Source organism: Lepidochelys kempii, chromosome 13, assembly GCF_965140265.1.
Source record: "Lepidochelys kempii isolate rLepKem1 chromosome 13, rLepKem1.hap2, whole genome shotgun sequence".
NCBI classification, from domain to species: domain Eukaryota; kingdom Metazoa; phylum Chordata; order Testudines; family Cheloniidae; genus Lepidochelys; species Lepidochelys kempii.
In genome coordinates, this window is record NC_133268.1 from 31,126,971 (window position 1) to 31,144,963 (window position 17,993).

General features: G+C 43.0%; 2 protein-coding genes across 5 annotated transcripts in view; both read left to right on the forward strand.

The window, feature by feature from the left end:
* The first annotated feature begins 7,519 nt into the window (after positions 1-7,519).
* Positions 7,520-17,993, forward strand: part of CPNE1 (copine 1) — an 80,329-nt gene continuing 69,855 nt past the window's right edge. Inside the window, exon 1 of the mRNA XM_073310028.1 lies at positions 7,520-7,610. The gene's annotated coding sequence lies outside the window, so the exon portion shown is untranslated. The remainder of the gene's footprint in view (positions 7,611-17,993) is intronic.
* The window catches only part of RBM12 (RNA binding motif protein 12), a 40,679-nt gene continuing 30,215 nt past the window's right edge, over positions 7,530-17,993 (forward strand). The window contains exons 1-2 of one of the 4 annotated variants that reach the window (XM_073310022.1): positions 7,625-8,369; positions 11,202-11,284. The gene's annotated coding sequence lies outside the window, so the exon portion shown is untranslated. The other 3 variants (XM_073310020.1, XM_073310021.1, XM_073310023.1) reach the window with 3 other exon arrangements.

The window sequence follows — 17,993 nt, forward strand, 5'->3', positions numbered from 1 at the left end:
ACTCCCAAATCTTAGCCAAAGGCTTTTGTGAGTTATGTCTCCTTTCTAGAGGTCTTAGAGTTTGATTAGAAGTCAGACTCCTCAACCTTAATATAGCTGCTCTGATTTAATACTAAATGGTTTGGATCCTTGATACTTCATGGATTTGATCATTTGAAAAGAGTCCTGAAGACTTGAACATGAGTAACATCTGAAGTAAGAAGCCTGAGACTTTAGTACTGCATGAAATGGTTTGGGCAACAAGAGACCCTCCATTCATGGATTTATATTTCAAAGTGTTAAATAATAGTGTGCAGTATTGTTGTAGCCATGTTGGTCCCAGGATATTAGTGAGACAAGGTTGGTAAAGCACTATCTTTTATTGGACCAACTTTTGTTTGAGAGAGACAAGCTTTGGAACTTACACAGAGCTAAGAAGGTACACGCTCAAATTCCGCATATTGTGAACAAATTGTCACATTGGTTCAATGTAAAAAAAAAAAAAAAATTTCAATTGCTTATAGTGCTAAGGGGTCTGAGTACCAAGTAAGAAGAATTAGAAATCTGATGTAATTGGCATTACTGAAATCTAGAGGGATGATTTGCATAATGCTAAAATCACTAGTTGTATCCTGTCTAGGAAAGGTAGGGAGCATGGCACTCTACATTAGACACCATTACCTGTTTCAGAGTTCCTGATAACTCAGAACTACAGACTCTTGAACGCATATGGATCAATGTCCTAATTAACAAAGCCCAGATGGGGGGTGCTGGCAGGGGTCTGTTACTGATCACTGAATCAAACCAGAGAACAGGGTGAGTTATTCCATAAGCACTTGTCTATAATGTGTGGACTTCAGTTTGGGAGATGAATGCTTAAAGCTCCCTTGCAGCTAGTAGTAAATCATGAGGGTTTCTAAAAATTATAGATGGCAATTTAACAAAATTATTGCTCCTGATGTGAGGTAACTATTTTGGACATCATTATGCCTGATAAACATGAATTCATCACTGGACTGGAAGGTGATGGGTGCCTCGGGAGCAGTGATCATGGCCAAAATAAAATACAGTCCAAGCAAGTTATGTACTTGGTGCTTCAAAAGGGTTAATTTCCCAACACTGATGAAAATTGAGTATAATTGGTATGATTGGAAATGTGAATGAAAGTGGGAACCCTTGAAGAAGAGTGTAGGTAATGGCCAAAAAGCTACTATTCCACAATCAGGGAACAGGACAGGTTTGGTTAAAAGCCCAGCCTGGTTCTGTGGTGAAGAGAAGGCAGCAATTAGAAATAAAAGCAATATACAAGTGAAAAAGGGGGAAGCAGATAACTTCACATTTATAGTGATGGCTATGAAATGCAGAAAATTTATAAGGGGAAAGACTTGAAGAGCATGATCTGTTTAGCTTATCAAAGGGAAGACTGAGAGGTGACTTGATCGGCATAAAAGTATCTTCAGAACTTCAGGAGGAAGATGGCTTTTCAAGAACACACTGCTTGTAATTTTAACTTTGTTCGCAGCTGATTCTTTCAGTAACAAGTGTCAATCATCTCCCCACCCACACCAGCCAAATCTTTTGGTCCATGAGCAACTCAGTGGTTTTCTGTTAAGTTCTTCCTTCTCAAAGAACTAGCTATCATCTTTGTTTTACTGTAATTTGCCACCAGCTTCCACTGTAAAAGCCCTATTTTATGCTTTTTAGCCATCTATCTCCACTTTGTCTTAGAAAATTAATTTGTCCTGAAAATTGCTGGACTCTCTACAACGGCAAGGAAGAATTTTTTTGCAGTGTTTGAAGAAAATTGGTCAAACTTCGTTACAGGTTATTAAAAATCATCATAGTTTTAAATTTCAGTTGACATTTGTTTCATTCTAGTTGCAAAACTGCTTCAGAGTTAACAGTTGTATTTCATACAAGAATAATATTTGAAGAGAAAACTAAGCTGCAATTAAACAGCATTAAGAGTGTGTACCCAGGAAATTGACCCTCTCATAAGGGGGTCATCTGTTTTTATTTATTCATACTACGTAGTAGTACTTTGGGGCTCCAGCCATGGATGCAAGTTCCATTGTGCTATATACACACACAGACACAGTCCTTGCCACTGGTTGCTTACAATCTTTGTATTACATGAGAGACAATAGGTTGAAGCAACAAATAGGCATGGGCTGGTACAAAGAAACCATGAGACAGAATCCAACACAATTGTATGAGACAAAAGCTTAAGAATTGCTGCTCTGTGTGTGTGTGTAACAGGGCTCCACTCACCATGCTGGCACCTCCTGCTGACTGCCTTGGGGATTAGCTCTGCAGGTCATTATGCCTTCTCCTGGTGGTGCCTTGCCCCCCATCACTTCTGCTCCTGGACCCACATCACTCCTCTTCAGGACACGGTCATCCAGCCGTGTCACAATCTGCTTCCCTCATCTGGGGTGAGTGCTGCAATCCAACTGTCGCCACTGGAGAAGTGGCAGGACTACAGCCAATTGCCTGGCCACTTCCCTGCAGCCCCAGCACCCTCTTGACTCTTGCCTCAGCCTGCAAATCCCAGCAGCTGAGAATGAGCTCTTTCGAGCTCCCCTGGTCCCTGCTAGCAGCACTGGTCTGTCAAGGGAGCTAACTTTTTTCTTCCTGCCAGGCACCCAATCCTCTCTCCTTAAGCTCCAGGAGATAATTGACTGGGCTCTCCCAAGAGATCTTTTATGGGCCTGCCATGCCCTGACTGGCTGCTCCACTCAGCCCTTCTCTAATTGGCTGCCTCCTGCGCAGCCTCCCTAGGGCTCTATTAACCCCTTAGAGGCCAGTGTGTGACCAATGCCCCATCGCTGTGCACCTTTACCAAAGAATATTACAGTTAGGGAATGTGCTACACAGCACATACAGTATGTGAATAAACAGGTAAAGAGATGACTAAAGACTTAATTCATGAAACTTCTGAAATATCTGTATGAATGTATAAAATTACTTTGCATATCTTAAAATCCGCTACAGCGTTGGCCCTGTAGAGCTGCCTAAATTCACAAAACAGGAATATACTAACAACCGCCCCAATGTGAGGCATTATTTGAAATAACTGAAGTAAAATGACAATATTGTACATTCTACATTGTACATTCTACAGCCATACTTAACTCCCTTGTTGGTAAATAAATGAGGGATTAAACAGATTTGAATTAGTTACTCTGTATTTGCATGCAGTGCTGGGAGTAACACCTATACTTCAGGTTTCCTGACACTTTCCATTATAATATCCTGTTTCTAGTTGCTTATAACTTTGCCCAACTTTAATTATTTGGGCTGAAATTTTCCTTGTTGGGTATCAGCCTCAGGCTGGGGTGGGGAGAGTGTTATTTCCGCACAAATCATTTTTTAGATTAGGATAGCAATAGGTTACAACCATTTACTCTAGAAGCTCAAATGCCTCCATACTTGGGAGCAGGGACTTGAATTTTGGCAGGGGGTTGACCTGGTGTTAGGGATGTCTATTCCCATGAATATCTGCCCAATGTTAGCCAAGTTATGAGCCTTTGAAAATCTTGGATTACACAGGCTCCATAAAGCCACTTTAGAATTTGGCAACTAAATGGAAGTTTCCATTTGCACTGAACATGCTCCAGCCCTGGGTGGCAGGGGCTGAGGCACACTTTCCTTGCCCTCAGAGACGGATTAAGATTTATTGGAGCCCAGGGCACAAGTAACATTGGACCCCTGCACACACACACCCTCAGCATGGGCCCCCGTCCCTTGCTCCTCCCCTTCCCCTCCATGGCCTTCCCTCCTGCCCTGGCTGGAAGTTGAGCCCTGGTAAGAGCTACCCAGGGAGCCTGGGCTGCTGTGGGGAGCCCTGGACCCTCCATCTGTCCTGGATGGCATGCCCTGGGGGGCAGGGACACAGGCCGGGGGCTGCTCTCAGGCACCCCAGATCCTAGCTTAGGGCAGGTGAAGGGGCCCGGGCTCCCCACAGCTGCCCAGGCTCCCTAGGCAGCTCTTACTATAGTCTGGGGTGACCATACATCCTGTTTAGGCCTGGAGAGACCCCTTTTTAAGCCCTGCCGCGGATGGCCTGAATTTTTTGGCAAAACTGGGCATTTGTCCATTATCAGTTGGCAAGAGCAAATGGGACAAATGCCCAGTTTTGCCAAAAAGGGACTCAGGGCGGGGGCAGCTCTACGAGGGGTGGGTGGCGTGGAGGGGAGAAGGGCTCAGGGGCCCCTAGAAAGGAAGGTCTGTTTACAAGTACAGGGAGCAAAGGAGCAGTGTGTATATATTTAAAAGAGAGGGGAAATTTTGGCTGTCTAAAAGGCCCATTCAAATAGGGAAGGAATGAATCTGAGTCAGGGTGAGAGGGGAACAGAGAAGAGCCTAGATTGCTTATAGATAATGTACTGGGCTGGCTAGAAAAAAACAGCTCTGGGGGAAAACCAGCTATTTACTGAAGACGACAAAGGAACCAGGAACCATGTACAGTTGCTGCACTTTATTTTGCTGCCTTTATTGTTTTCAGTGAGTTAGAACTGCCTATTTTATTGCAACTGGTTTAATAAAGACAAACCTGCCGTAACCAAAGTATTTTAAATCGTTCCTGTTTAACTGAGATATGAGATGTTAATGTTCCTTTTTAAGTGGTTTGAGAAGCTGAAGTAGACCGAGCATCTGAGCACAGGCTGCGAAGGCAGAGAAATGAGTTCTCTTCCTCGCTAGGTGACCTTTGCTTCTTCCATAACTTTGCATTGTCTGAGTTTCCACATCATAAAATGATTTTTACTTACTTACCTCCCAGCAGGGAGTGAGGATTAATCAAGTTGCTTTGTAAAAGCTAAATAAAGTTTAAAAACACTAAATATAAGCTACATATTTATTGGAAAAATACACTAGATTGTAAGCTGCTCAGGGCAGGAACCTTGACTCTTTACATGTCAAAGAAACAAACACATAAAATAGGCAGCATGAAAATAAATATGATTGAAAAGAAATGACTCAATGCACTAAACGTGTGGCTATCTTAAAGTTGTCATCTTGTCGATAAACTGGTTTTGAATGAATAACCCTGCTGATACGTGTGACTGTAGTTTTGAGTCTGAGTTTCAGGCGAGTGAGTGTGGACAGCTGCAGCTGTCTGTACACATAATTACAGCATTATGCCAGAGAATTCTGCCTAAGTGCCCAATATTGTAATAGCTGCGACATGAGGTTTGTTATTAAAACAGTATTGTCTATTGGTAAGTGTTGGAGACGGGCAGTCAGCACTCTCCAGTTCTCTAACTAGTGATACTTGATTCACTTTGTGCTTGACCAGGGGTCGGCAACCTTTCAGAAGTGGTGTGCCGCGTCTTCATTTGTTCACTCTAATTTCAGGTTTCACAGGCCAGTGGTACATTTTAACGTTTTTAGAAGGTCTCTTTCTATAAGTCTATAATATATAACTAAACTATTGTTGTATGTAAAGTAAATAAGGTTTTTAAAATGTTTAAGAAGCTTCATTTAAAATTAAATTAGAATGCAGAGCCCCCTGGACCGGTGGCCAGAACCCAGGCAGCGTGAGTGCCACTGGAAATCAGCTCGCGTGCCGCCTTCGGCACGCGTGCCATAGGTTGCCTACCCCTGTTCTTGACTGTAAGCAATTCACTTCCCCTCTGTGTGTTTCACTATACCCATGTGTAAAATGGGGGGCAGCTCAGCATGGGAGGGAGGGGGCAGGAGTGGGGCTGGGGGGGCAGCTCCATGCAGGAGGGAGGGAGGGAAAGGGCAGGAGAGGGGCAGCTCCATGCAGGAGGGAGGGAGAAGGAGAGGGGCTTGGGGCAGCTCTACGTGGGAGGGAGGGGGCAGGAGAAGGGCTGAAGGGCAGCTTTGGGCAGGAGGGAGGGGACAGGAGAGGGGATGGGGGGCAGCTCTGGGCAGGAGGGAGGGGGCAGGACAGGGGATGGGTGCTAGAACAATTTTTATAGTGATGGTGCTGAGATTGAACCGCCCTCTAAACCCAGTGTGTAATTGAAACCACTTCAAGCCAGGGGGTGCAGCAGTACCCCCAGCACCCCTAGTTCCAGCACCAGGGGGAATACGCTCAGTGCTCACCTACCCACAGCTCCTGCCTCTGGCCTGACAGGGGGCGGGGCTGCGGGCTGGGATAGGAGGAGGGGGGCCCAATTGGCTAGGGTAACTAGGTGTCCGGTTTTCGACCAGACCACCCAGTCAGCACCGCTGACCCCGCCACTGACTGTCTGGTTGGCGGCACGATGCAGCGGGGCTGGCAGGCTCCCTGCTAGCCGCCACGTCGCACAGCTCCCAGGAAGCAGCTGACATGTCCCCCTTACAGTTCCTATCGTAGGGGCAGCCAGGGGGTCTGCGTGCTGCACCGCCCCGCTCCTGCAGGCGCAGCTCCCATTGGCTGGGGCAGGGCAGGGGACTAACTAGCGCGCCTAGCAGGCAGCTGTTGAGGGGTCGTGGTGCTTGCCTCTCCGCTGCTGCTGGCCCTCTTCTTCTTGCGCGTGTCCTGTGGCTAGGCTCGAGCTGTGGCGCGTGTCCTGTGGCAGACCGTGGTCTGTCGCCCCATCGCAGGCATCCAGGAGTTGGAGGTATGTGTATCCCCGTCTCCGAGTGCTGGGAATGGGGCTGCACCCCCATCCCCCACACTGCATCCCTCCCTGTCCCAACCCCTCCGCACGCCCATTCCCCTCAAATAAGGGGGTCAGGGTCTGGGAGGGTGCTCCGGGCTAGGACTGAGGGGTTCAGAGGACAGGAGGGGGATCACGGTTGGGGAAGAGGCACTAGAAGGCTTAAGGGTGCAGGCTCCAGGCAGCGCTTACCTCAAGCAGCTCCTGGAAGCGCGGCATGTCCCCCCTCCAGCTCCTTTGCAGAGGCGTGGCCAGGCAGCTCTGCGCACTGCCTGGTCTGCAGGCGCCACCCCCACAGCTCCCATTGGCCGTGGTTCCCAACCAATGGGAGCTGTGGGGGCAGCGCTTGGGCAGCATGTGGAGTCTTCTGGCCGCCCCTACACATAGAAACCAGAGGGGGAACATGTCGCTGCTTCCTGTGAGCCCTGCGGGCGCCCGGAGCTGGACAATCAACGGCCCGCTCGGCGGTGCTGACCAGAGCCACCAGGGTCCCTTTTCCAGCGGGTGTCCCGGTCGAAAACGGCGGCGCGGCTGGAAGGGGGCGCGGCTGGCGGCTCGGGGCGCCAGGCTCCGCGCAGCGCGCAGTTCCGCCAGGCGCGGCTGGGGCGCCCTGGGGGCGGGGCTGGGCTAGGGCGCCCGCCACGAGGCGCGAGCGAGCGGCAGCCCGGGGGCGGGGCAGAGGCAGCAGCAGCAGCAAAGCGCGCTACGCACGGCCGCCGCCCCGCCCCGCGCGCTGCAGCCAGTCCCCGCGGCCGAGGAGGGGCCGGCGGCGCGGCCCGCCCCGCCCCGCCCCGCCCCGCCCCCTCTGCAGCAGGGCAGAGGCGGAGCGCGCGACGGCGCGTCACCAGAGCACCACCCCTCCCTCCTGCTAGGCCCCGCCCCCTCCCTCGCAGCGGCGCCTCAGCCGCGGCTGCCATTTTGTGGCGCTGCTCGGTCGGTGGCGCTGGGCTCGCGCGGGGAGCGGGGCCCGGGCGGCGATTAGCTCCTTTCTAACCCTTTTTCCATACAGATTCCTCGGTAAGGAACCGGCAACGTCCGGGCCGGGCTCGGCTCCGTTCCGTCCCCTCAGTGGCCCCTTCCCAGCGCGGCAGGGCCCTGTCTCGGGGGGCTGGGCCGGGCCCGGCACGGAACGTATCTTCCCAGCCGCACAAAGGGGGGAGGGGCAGGGACTGGGCTGAGGAGGCCCCAGGGCCTGGGCGGCTCCTGCTCCTGACCGGGGCGCGGGCCTCAGGGTGCCCGTGTCTCCGCCCGCGCTCGCAGCGCTCCGTTTTCGCCCGGGGCCGTAGGTGCGGGCGCCGCTCACGGCCCGGCTGAGCTGCGCGGCTCGGAGCGGCCCGTGCGAGTTGCGCGGCCTCTGCGCGGGGTAGGCGGCGCGCTCGGGCGGGCGTGGAGTGCCCTGGCCGCGGAGCCGTGTTTTCTTCTCGCAGACAGCCAGGCGGCTTCCGCCCGTCTGTGCGCTGGGCTGTTGAGCGTGAGCCCCGTCCCGGCGCGGGGCTTTGGCTCCAGGGGCCTCGGAGCGGAGGATGGGAAACAGGAGTGAGCTGGATACTGACTCGCCTTTAGCGTGCCCGCGTCTCGGGGCGCTCGTGGGTGATGGCTCCCTCAGTGCGTGCAAGGAGTGCTCTGCCGTGACCGTGACAACAAATTGACGTGAAGCTTGTATGCCTTTGGGAAGGGGCAGAAATAAAAGCAATGGCACTATTAGGTTGTGATGGTGATGTTTGTTCCCTCATAGGCCAGCTGGATACAAGGTGTAAGCACAACACTTCTTACTTGGTGAGCTGACTACAGCATTTGTGGCAATCGAATTCTCCTTTGTGGTTCACATTGTTTCACCGGTTGGTGTGTGTCAGAGGATCTTGGCATGCCTTAGCTCTAATTCATTCTGGTTTGAATAGGCTCACTTCTCAATCATAGGAAATACAACTAATCATTAAAGCCTCTCTTAGAGAGACAGTTGGGTTATCCACTGTTGATAGTGGACAGGAACAGTTGTGGGCATCTTTCAGTGAGAGGACCTGGAGATTACCTCTTTGCTCTTAGCTTTACAAGAAGCCTTTTGCTCTTTTCCAAAGTGAATATGATGAAAAAGAAAGCTGTGCTGGAAAAATTATAATATGTGTTTCTATCAGTTTTTTCCCTAGAAAGACTGTAGGGAGGAGGAGTTGGCAAAAGTGAAGTTTAAATAGGGTAAAATGCCCTTATCGCTAACATAAGGAATGTAACTGAATGAAAGATGTTTATGTAAACTGGTGTTACTTTAATCATAACTGCAGATTGTTGATGTACTCAGAACTACTGTAGCTTTTTCTTAGGTGCTGTAGAATATAGGAAAATGTGCTTCAAAATGGGTCCTAAGAAGAATGCATCTAGATTCTGTGTTAATCACAGGAGGTTGGACGAGATGTTGGAATCTGCGAAACATGAATCTATTCTTTGAATTTTCCTCTTTCTCTGTGGGAGAAAATATCTTGGTTCTTGCTGTATTATCTTGTGTCCTTTAGGCTTGTGTATCTCTTCAAGCTTCCTTTCCCAACTCTCACTGCTGGGGTTAGGCAAGTAGATCAGTGTATTTTTTCCCACCTTTAGAGAACCTCATGGCTTATTTTCACTTGTGACCTAAATTGGGTCTCATCCTAGTCTCCAGTAGATATTTGTCTACAGTGCAAAACCAATGGGGAATGTGGCAGAATTGAATTTTTTCAAGAAAGGCGTAAATCTAGAATTATGAGGGTGATTCAGATCACAATTGTCAGGTCTGTATGGAAAAGCAGTTCCCGCTTCTTACTTCATTTGGTTGTGTATGTAGGTAACACCCTTGTGAGCACCAAATTGACATGAAATAATGTCTCTACGTGACTTAAAGTGCTCTTAAATGTGCTCTTTTAAATGTTCTGATTCAAGATCTAGAAAATAACTTAGATTTGTCTAAACAAATCATGATGTTGGCTAATGGTAAATTAATTATGCTGGATGGGTACAATGAAAAGTTCAAACGTGGTAGACTATTTGAAGAACGCTATTGGGTTTTGCATACTATAATGTGGTATTTTGTAGTATAATGTATCTTTAGTGCGGTATTACTTTAGCCTATTTTTATTAGTTTTAGGTTTCTAGATAAGTGTACACAACTGGAATGCTTTTTGATCTGTATAGCGGAAATGTTCTGAATTATCTGGAATTTCTTGGTAAAACATTGCTTCTGCATGAAAGATCTATTCCAAATCCATACTTAAATAGATAAACATTTGTGTGAAAGCTGTCCCTCAGGTTATGTCATGTATTTTTGTATTGGAAATTACTTTTTGAAACTGGCCACTCTTTGGAGCAAATAGCAAATTCCTAATTTCGGGTTGTCTGGTCTTGAGTCCTCCTTTTTTAAATAAAAAAGCATGGCTTTGTTTTGGAGATGAGTATATTTGTCATTTTAATCGAAAGTGTAATTTGTGGGACTTCAGTTTTCATATTTTTCTCACTTGTAATTTTGCTGTTGGTGTCCTGTTTCCTGAAAGGTTTTTGAATGTGACTGCTTGTTTTAATCTTTTGATAGTGAATTCTTCTGGATTATATGCAGTACATTTAACACGAGTTTGTGGATGCATGTCAATACTGAATGTTTACAGCAGATGCCCCCAGTGGTCCAACTTCATGAGAAAAGGGCAACTAATTCATACTTTTTCTGATTACATGTTTCTCATTTTTTTCTTAATATATTTTTCTGTAGGTACTTTCCAGAGAGTCAAGAGTATTGTGTGAGGTGGTCTATTAGGTAATGGAATAGTTAATAAGTGATTTTTTTTCAGACATACACACACATTTCCAGTAAAACCATATAGCTTTTTTGCTCACTCTTGTGATCCCTGGAATAGAAATTTAATAATCTTGAGTACAAAAAATGACTGGCATCTGACTCTTGCATTGCATGTTAGATTAGGGTTGTAGACTACAAACAAAAAGGCATGGGTTCCCATAGTACCGTATGTGAAAATGTGTGTTTTCCAAAGATGAGACTTTGACGTGTGTCTTAGCTGAAAATTTTTTGCTGCTTCTTGGAAGGATGTTGGTCTGTGTAGTTTCTAGAAGTGTTTATCAGCTGCAGCATAAGGTACTGTTTTGCTTAGGTGGGGCTAGGAAGGTGCAGAATTAAAAAGCAATTGACTTGATAGTAACAGATGGTTTGGGTAAGGTTTTATTATTCAGTATCAGGATTTGATTCTGCATTGTGAGTTTTGGGGGTCAGGGGTGTGACCCTTGCCTTCTAAAGATACATTGATGGGGATCTGAAAAGGGAGAAAAAAAATTGAGATGTTAAATTCTGTGTAATGAGTGTCTTCTGGCTTTTAATTTATATGTATTCTTCTGCCAAGGCATACTTATGAGTTAATATTTGGTAACAAAGTATAATTAAGCAAGTGCAATTATCAAAATGTAAGTGTAAGATTAACAAGTGTTTAAATTTTTTGTACACTTAGTCTTGTGGTCGGTATATGATGCAGTGTTTTGTGGTGGTCTCAAACCTGAACTTCCTTAATATACAGTTCATTGTGGACCGTTACTGCTGTTGTGTTGCCTGAATTGATTTTTGCCTCCATTTATTCTTTATTGCAGTCTAAAAGTTGGTTTTAATTGGTTGCCCACAGGATTGGCTTGGCTTCTACTACTTATTAAGAAAAAAACATCAGTCTCTGCAGGTAAGAGATTTTTGACATGAAGATTTTTTTTTATGCGTGTTGACTACATGTTAAGAAATATTCTTAACAATTATGTGGAATATATGAATTGGTATAAAATACTTTGGTCAGTAAAAATTGCGTGTGCGCGCACACAGAGTTTGGCTTTTTAGCTCTGATTCCCATTGGGAATGGTTGTTATGGCAATGTTGTCCTTGTAAATGACTTTTCTGCCATATTCTGAAGTAGTGCTGTTTTATCAGCATATGGTAGTTTTGAATACTCTCTCCAACAATTTTCCACTGTTTGTAAACGTAGGTATTTGCTGCAGACAGTAGTTCTGCATGTTCCTAAAAGCTATAAATATCAATGTGTAAAATATATACTATTTGGGTTCTTATAACTAGGATTTGCAGTATTTAGAGAGCTCGGATATATTTATTTCTGATAAGGTATTTAGGCTTTTCTAATTTAACAGATGAATGCTAGTCCTTTGGGGGGGGGAGTCTGCTACCTGCCCAGTTCTAGCTATGATTAGTCCCCTAACACATCTCGGGTTAGATACCTTCAATCCTTCCTTCAGCATCAATGCTATTCTGCCTTCTAGACTCTGTCCAAGGATTGCCAGATACGTGCGTGTGTTGTTGATGATACTGTAGATTAACACTCAGTAGGGACTAGGTTGAGCCTTCCAAACTTGTGTTTATACCTGTGAACTACATGTAAATTCAAAGGTTACTCCAGTCCCTTCTCTGTTCAACGCTTTTTACATATGGCCTTAAATTACTTCTTATCCTCTCTATGTACCCAGTTTCTGTTAATCTTCCTGAAATTTACACATTGTCTGAGTATAACACTTACAAATATTGTCCTCTTATGTGTTGCACACTTACGATAATAGCAGTTATTTTTTGAATCTGGAAATACACGTAATTGTCTATCAAGATAAACATAAGTTTTTAATTGAAATGATTTCTTAATTTTAATTTAAACTAGATTTTTATTTGCATGTGGGTAGTTCTTCACTTTCCATTTTTAGTCATAAATTGCTAAAGTGGATTTTATACTTTAGTAGAATTTCAGATTTTACATAGATGCTTCATATTTATAATGCCCATCTGTACTGCAAAAGTCAAGATGAGGGTCTCGGCTCATTGTCATCCTTAAAATGAGAACAAAATAACTCTGAACACAATTGATAAGTCCACACGATATTTGCAACCATTACCTATTGAACTGGAAATGCTTTAACCAGGCTGTGCTGCTCCATCACTGTTTGTAGTTTGAATCAGTGGGATTTATGCATCTAAATCACTTAGGTGCTTTTGAAAATTCCACCCTTAAGAGCTTAAGTATAGGCTCCTATTTTTTGTGATTTTGGGCCTGAGAGTGGTTTTAGGAGTTCATAATTTTGTTATAGTGAAATTCTAAAATGTTTATATTAAAATTGAAGCTGTTTTGTTTTGAAATGACAGATGTTGTTATGCAACTAAGAAGCTTATCAAAAGTACAGTTTTAACACCTGATGTTGCAAGCACTTATGGACATGCTTTACTTCAAGCACGAGTAGTCTCATTGAGTCAAAGCATCTAGCCATTTGAGTAAAGTTCGATCACCTGTTAAGTGTTTGCATGATCAGGACCTTAATTTTCAATATTTTAATTTTTTACCTATAACAGTTTTGTAAAATTCAAATAAGAGATCTTACCAGGAGTGATTTAAAAAAAACCCCTGCATTTATGATTGTTAATATTAAATTACAGAAAGAGTTTATTTTCTGTAATACATAAGTCTTACTTTTCAAGTTGGAATACCTGAATGCCATTAAAATTAATGGGAACTGGGAATCTGAATCCCAGTCCCTCTAAATAGGTGACTTTGAAAATATCAAGCTAAAGTAAAATTTGTTAAATTAACAGATTATTAGCAGTTAGACAACTTCTGGCCTGTGGGTCAGATTCAGGATAATAAATGTAATTGTCTGGCATCCATAAAACATTGGGTCTTCAGAATGGAAACCATAATTTTAAAAAAGCTTCAAGCTTATAGTTGCAGTGATAAGCTTTCAAATGCAATACAGCACTGTCTTAACCTGAAATGACAGTTCGAAGAGGTCTAAACTCCTCAGTCATCTCAATGACATGCTACCTCTGAAATCTACCAATGATTACGTAGGGACAAGATTATAAACTAGATATGCAGGGCAGCATTTGAAACAAATCTTTAATTTTCTGATTCAGTTACTGCATGTGAACATGCTAGAGTTACTGCATGCATACATGAGAAAATAGAGACCCTGCAAATGTGATGTATTTTTTTAAATGGTGTGATGTCAGTTGTAATTCTTTGAATTACAGGTAGTTATGATGTGGCCCCTGGTGTAATAAAAATGCTCTTTCTCTCCACAGAATGAGTTTGACACTTTTTTTAAAATATCTAGTAAGAAATGTAGCTTGGATTCTAAGTACATCCTTAAATCTTCCGCTGCTTTGGAGAAATTAAAAAAATATAAATTGCACCAAAAATATGTAATTACTAACCACTTAAAATTGTACAAGTAGAAAACCCATCCAAATCACCTTTTTGTATAAACATTTTTATTTGTCAACAGTTAATGCTCTTATCCATTATTGTGACACTCCTGGTGTATCCTTGAGGAGGTCATTATGAAAAAGTCAGTGTTTTCCATTTGACAAAGGATAAAATAAGTAGTAGAAAAACATATGATTTTTGAGGGTATATGGGTAAAAATAATACAAATATCTAAGTTTAATCTCTTTACATAGCAGATAATGCTGAGGACTTACGTCTCTTAATATTTAACATTTAAAAGTTGGAGTTCCTGAATACCTTAGTTGGTTGTATTACATGATTTTCAAAACTAATTCGTGCTGTAACATGGACACTCTTGGGCCCCTAGCTTTTTAAAAATAGTTTCCTGTTAAATATTTGTAATTTTGGCACGTATTCAAGCATCCGGTCCTTCTAATATGAATTTTATCCTGTGATTTGAAGCACAAATTCCCTTTTTTTATAACAGTTCAGTAATGCTGCTTTCCTTAAAGTTGTAAGGATTTTCATTAGAAATCACTGGTTTTGGAGATTTGTAGCCTTATTTAAGGATCGGTTAAATTTATGTTTCCTTAAAATTATGTGGATAACACTTCCCTTTTTAAAATGGAGAACAAAAAAGTTTTAAATGCTAACATACTATTGTAGAAATCATAGCAGTTTTTGAGTAATACAGGGTTTGACAAATGGTTTACTTCTGTGATGTAAATACTTCTGCTGTTTAGAAGAAAATTATACCATTACCCTTGAAAAATGGTTGAGCAAACAAATTTAATTTTCAGATTTTTTACTATAAACTTAAAAAACATGTTCTAAGACTTCTAGAAAGTATTGAAATGAGACAAATGGCCAAACTAAACACATTCCAAAAGTTTTAAAAAATATATTTTACCAAAAGACTGGAAAGAGACTTACTTTTAAAAAATACTCACTTAAAGGGTGGTGAATATATCTTCCTTTACAATTACGCTTGGTATTTCTGTGGAAGAAAGTGTTTTCTTATTGGTAAATACCAATATGTTTTCATATATTCCACTTTATTTAGATCACATTTTCTGTTGCCTTTGCAGTTTCAATCCCTTCAATCTAGGAAATTCTGGTACCAAAATGTAACCAAAGCTAGAGCAGCAGCACAGCAGATAGTGTACCAGTATAGTAGGTAGGGCACTGCTTGTTGCAGGTAATTAATATCTCTGCTGTTGCCTTTAAAGAGACAGGAAGCAGAGGGGCCGCCACACTTCTAATGCCAATTAGGAATGGGCCAAAGCCTACATAATGTTAAAACCCATTGCTGATGGTGATTAGGGGAGGAAAAGGGCAGACTGCAGAATGTTTCAAGGGATAGAAATGGCCTTTCTCCAGTTAGACTGCTTGAGAGCATAAAGTTAGGTGCCTTTGATCTGTTGGCCATAATGCACGAGACTGTTCATTTCCCCCCAAAATGGTGGTAGCCTTCTGTTTTGCCTGAATATTTAGTTCAACCAGGTGTCAATGTGGATATTCTTTGAATTTTCTGTAACAGTGCGCAGCAGTATTACTCAACAGTTCAGAACGGGAATTGGAGAATAAAGTCTACATCAAAACTGCTGGGGGAACTTAGGGAGGCAAGCGTAACTGAGTTTGAATTTTACTTGTACACTGAGAAATATTGCTTTTAGTGTGGCAGAAAGTGCTGTGGGATCTTATGATCACAATTGATTAGGACTTTAGTTTTACATCCAACTTTGGTGTGACATCTTTGGTAGCACATTGCCTCCTAATGCTGCAGAAGCTCATCTGGTTTTTAATTCCCTTATGAATATCTAACACCACTTACTGTGGCATATAGGAGTTTTCAGAGGTTTTCATCCAAGTATTGAACGGGCTTTCATTGCTTAATGAGGGAGCTAATGTGATTCTAGGGGAGGAGAGGATCAGGTGAAGGAAGATGCTGGTAACTACCCAGGACAATAAACTGGCTTCTGAATCAGGGAATTGGGGTAGGCTTGGCAAATCTAAAGCACTGAAACCTTATCCTCCTGCTAAGTGTTTGTTTAGATTAGGAAATAATTTGAGGAAAACTAAGATGTTTGAAATTAGGTCAGAATTAGCTAAACCTTCTCCTGGTGTATGTATACACAGGTTAACTCCTTTTGTCTAGAGTTAACAGGATGAGGTCAAACCTAAAATTCCTCCATGGTTGACCTGAACTAGTTAAACTGAGGTTAACATATTTTACTTTTGGTCTTGGTCTGGAGATTTAAGATAAAAATGTAAGCATGTCCTACCTGACATGCTAACTATCGTTCTAAGTCTAGTTTAGACGAGACACTCTGCCTTTTACACTTGCAAAACTGGGTAAAGACAAGGGGGGAACCTAGCTAAAATGCATGTTAACATAACACCTTTATATCCTAGGGCCTTTTGTCTATAGTAGCAAAGTAGTTGGGGTTAACTAATGAGCATTAGCCAACTCCAACCTAACCTTGATCTCTCTTCGTAATCAAGTTAAAAACCATAGCACAAGGTTACATTTCGCTGTGTAGCCTGTACCACCCCCAGTGGTACGGTGGGAAGGGTGACCACTTCTAAGGAGTGATGACAGTTCAGACTGTCCCTCACTATCAGTATGATTCACAGCGTGCACTGTGGCCCCATCCTTCTCCAGCTGGTATATGAGTTATGGCCCACAGTGAGAGGTAGAAATTTATTTCTCTTTGCCACTGACATTGACCTTTAGCTCTAAGGTCCAGAATAGATTAGGAAAATAGTGTTTTAAAAACATTCACACTGCTTTTAAATATCATTTATCTTGTGTAGGTTAGGAGGTGAACTTAGAGTTGATCTCAACCTGCTAACACATATTTAAAGGTCTTATTTCCTGTCTACACTAGATGCTTAGGCACCATTTTAAAATGCTGGTATTTCCCTAGCCTGGACAGGCCTAAAGGGAGAAGGAGGGATGGAAATGGCTAAAGATTTAGGTCAAGTTTATTAACAAATGAATTAGGCCTCTAAATCCAGAGTTAGGCACCCAATTAAATGGCCTAATTCTAAAGTGGCGAGCACCCAGTTTTCCTATTGAAGTCAGTGGAAACTGTTGAAAACTTAGAAAATGTAAAGCCATTGAGTTAGTGGGTCTGACTTTAGGCACTCATTTTTGAGAATCTTGGCCTTAAGGTTTACATAATTACAGTCACCTGGGATACCATATAGCTGTGCCCATGTCCTGGTTTTGATCCACAGATCATTAGGCCTTGCTCAGGCTTTGCCTTTAGGTAGCAAGTGAAAGTTGGGAAAATACTGTTTATAAACTAGTTTTAAATAATGGAGTTTGTAGTTCTGGGGCAAGTTCCATTAATAAAGTGTATCTGGAAGCATATTGTTTATATGGGGTAAGGCTCAAAGGTCCTGTTAGGATTGGGATCCTATTGTGGTAGGTACTGCATTAACAGAGGAAGATAGTCCTTGTCCCAAAAAACTTAACCTCCCTTTTCCCCTCTTGTTTTTGGGGTAGGGGCCAGTAAATGTGCTGTTTAAAATAAAAAGAAATTGAAAACTATGATTAAAAATTTGACCAAGCTAAATTTAAGACTATGATTGATTCCTACTGACTTCCTTTCCCTCTCTTTGTAAAGATTTTGTAGTTAAGATCTGTGCAAAAGAGAAGGTCTTAAACTTTATTCAATAGTATTGCACTTTTTCTGTTCAGTCAGAGCATGAGTCTTTTAAGTATACAAAAGTGTCTTCTTGTTTCAGTAGTCTTCCAAGATTCAAGGTGTGCGGTACATTTTCTGCATGTGATCGCTGAAGTTCAATTGCTTAGCTGAAACATTAATTTTTTTGTACATTCCACTAAATATTGAACCATCTGAAGTAATAGTTCTGATTTAACCTCATTCTTGGTTTTTGTATTGACACTTATTTGGGTCTCAGGCTGACTTTCCTTTAAAATCTTGATTTAACAGTTTATTTTGCAATTTTTGGTGCAAACCTTGAGTTAATCTTGTGTTGTTAATGTTTAATATTTTATTTGAATAAAAGTCTAGAACTTAAACATGCTTTAATTTTCAAGATGTCTTTAGGAGTGTGTAAACAATGTAGTAGATGGTGTCTGTAGGTAAATACGTGGTATCATAAACAGTAGTCTGACATAGCCGTTGCCTTTTCTCATCTGCAG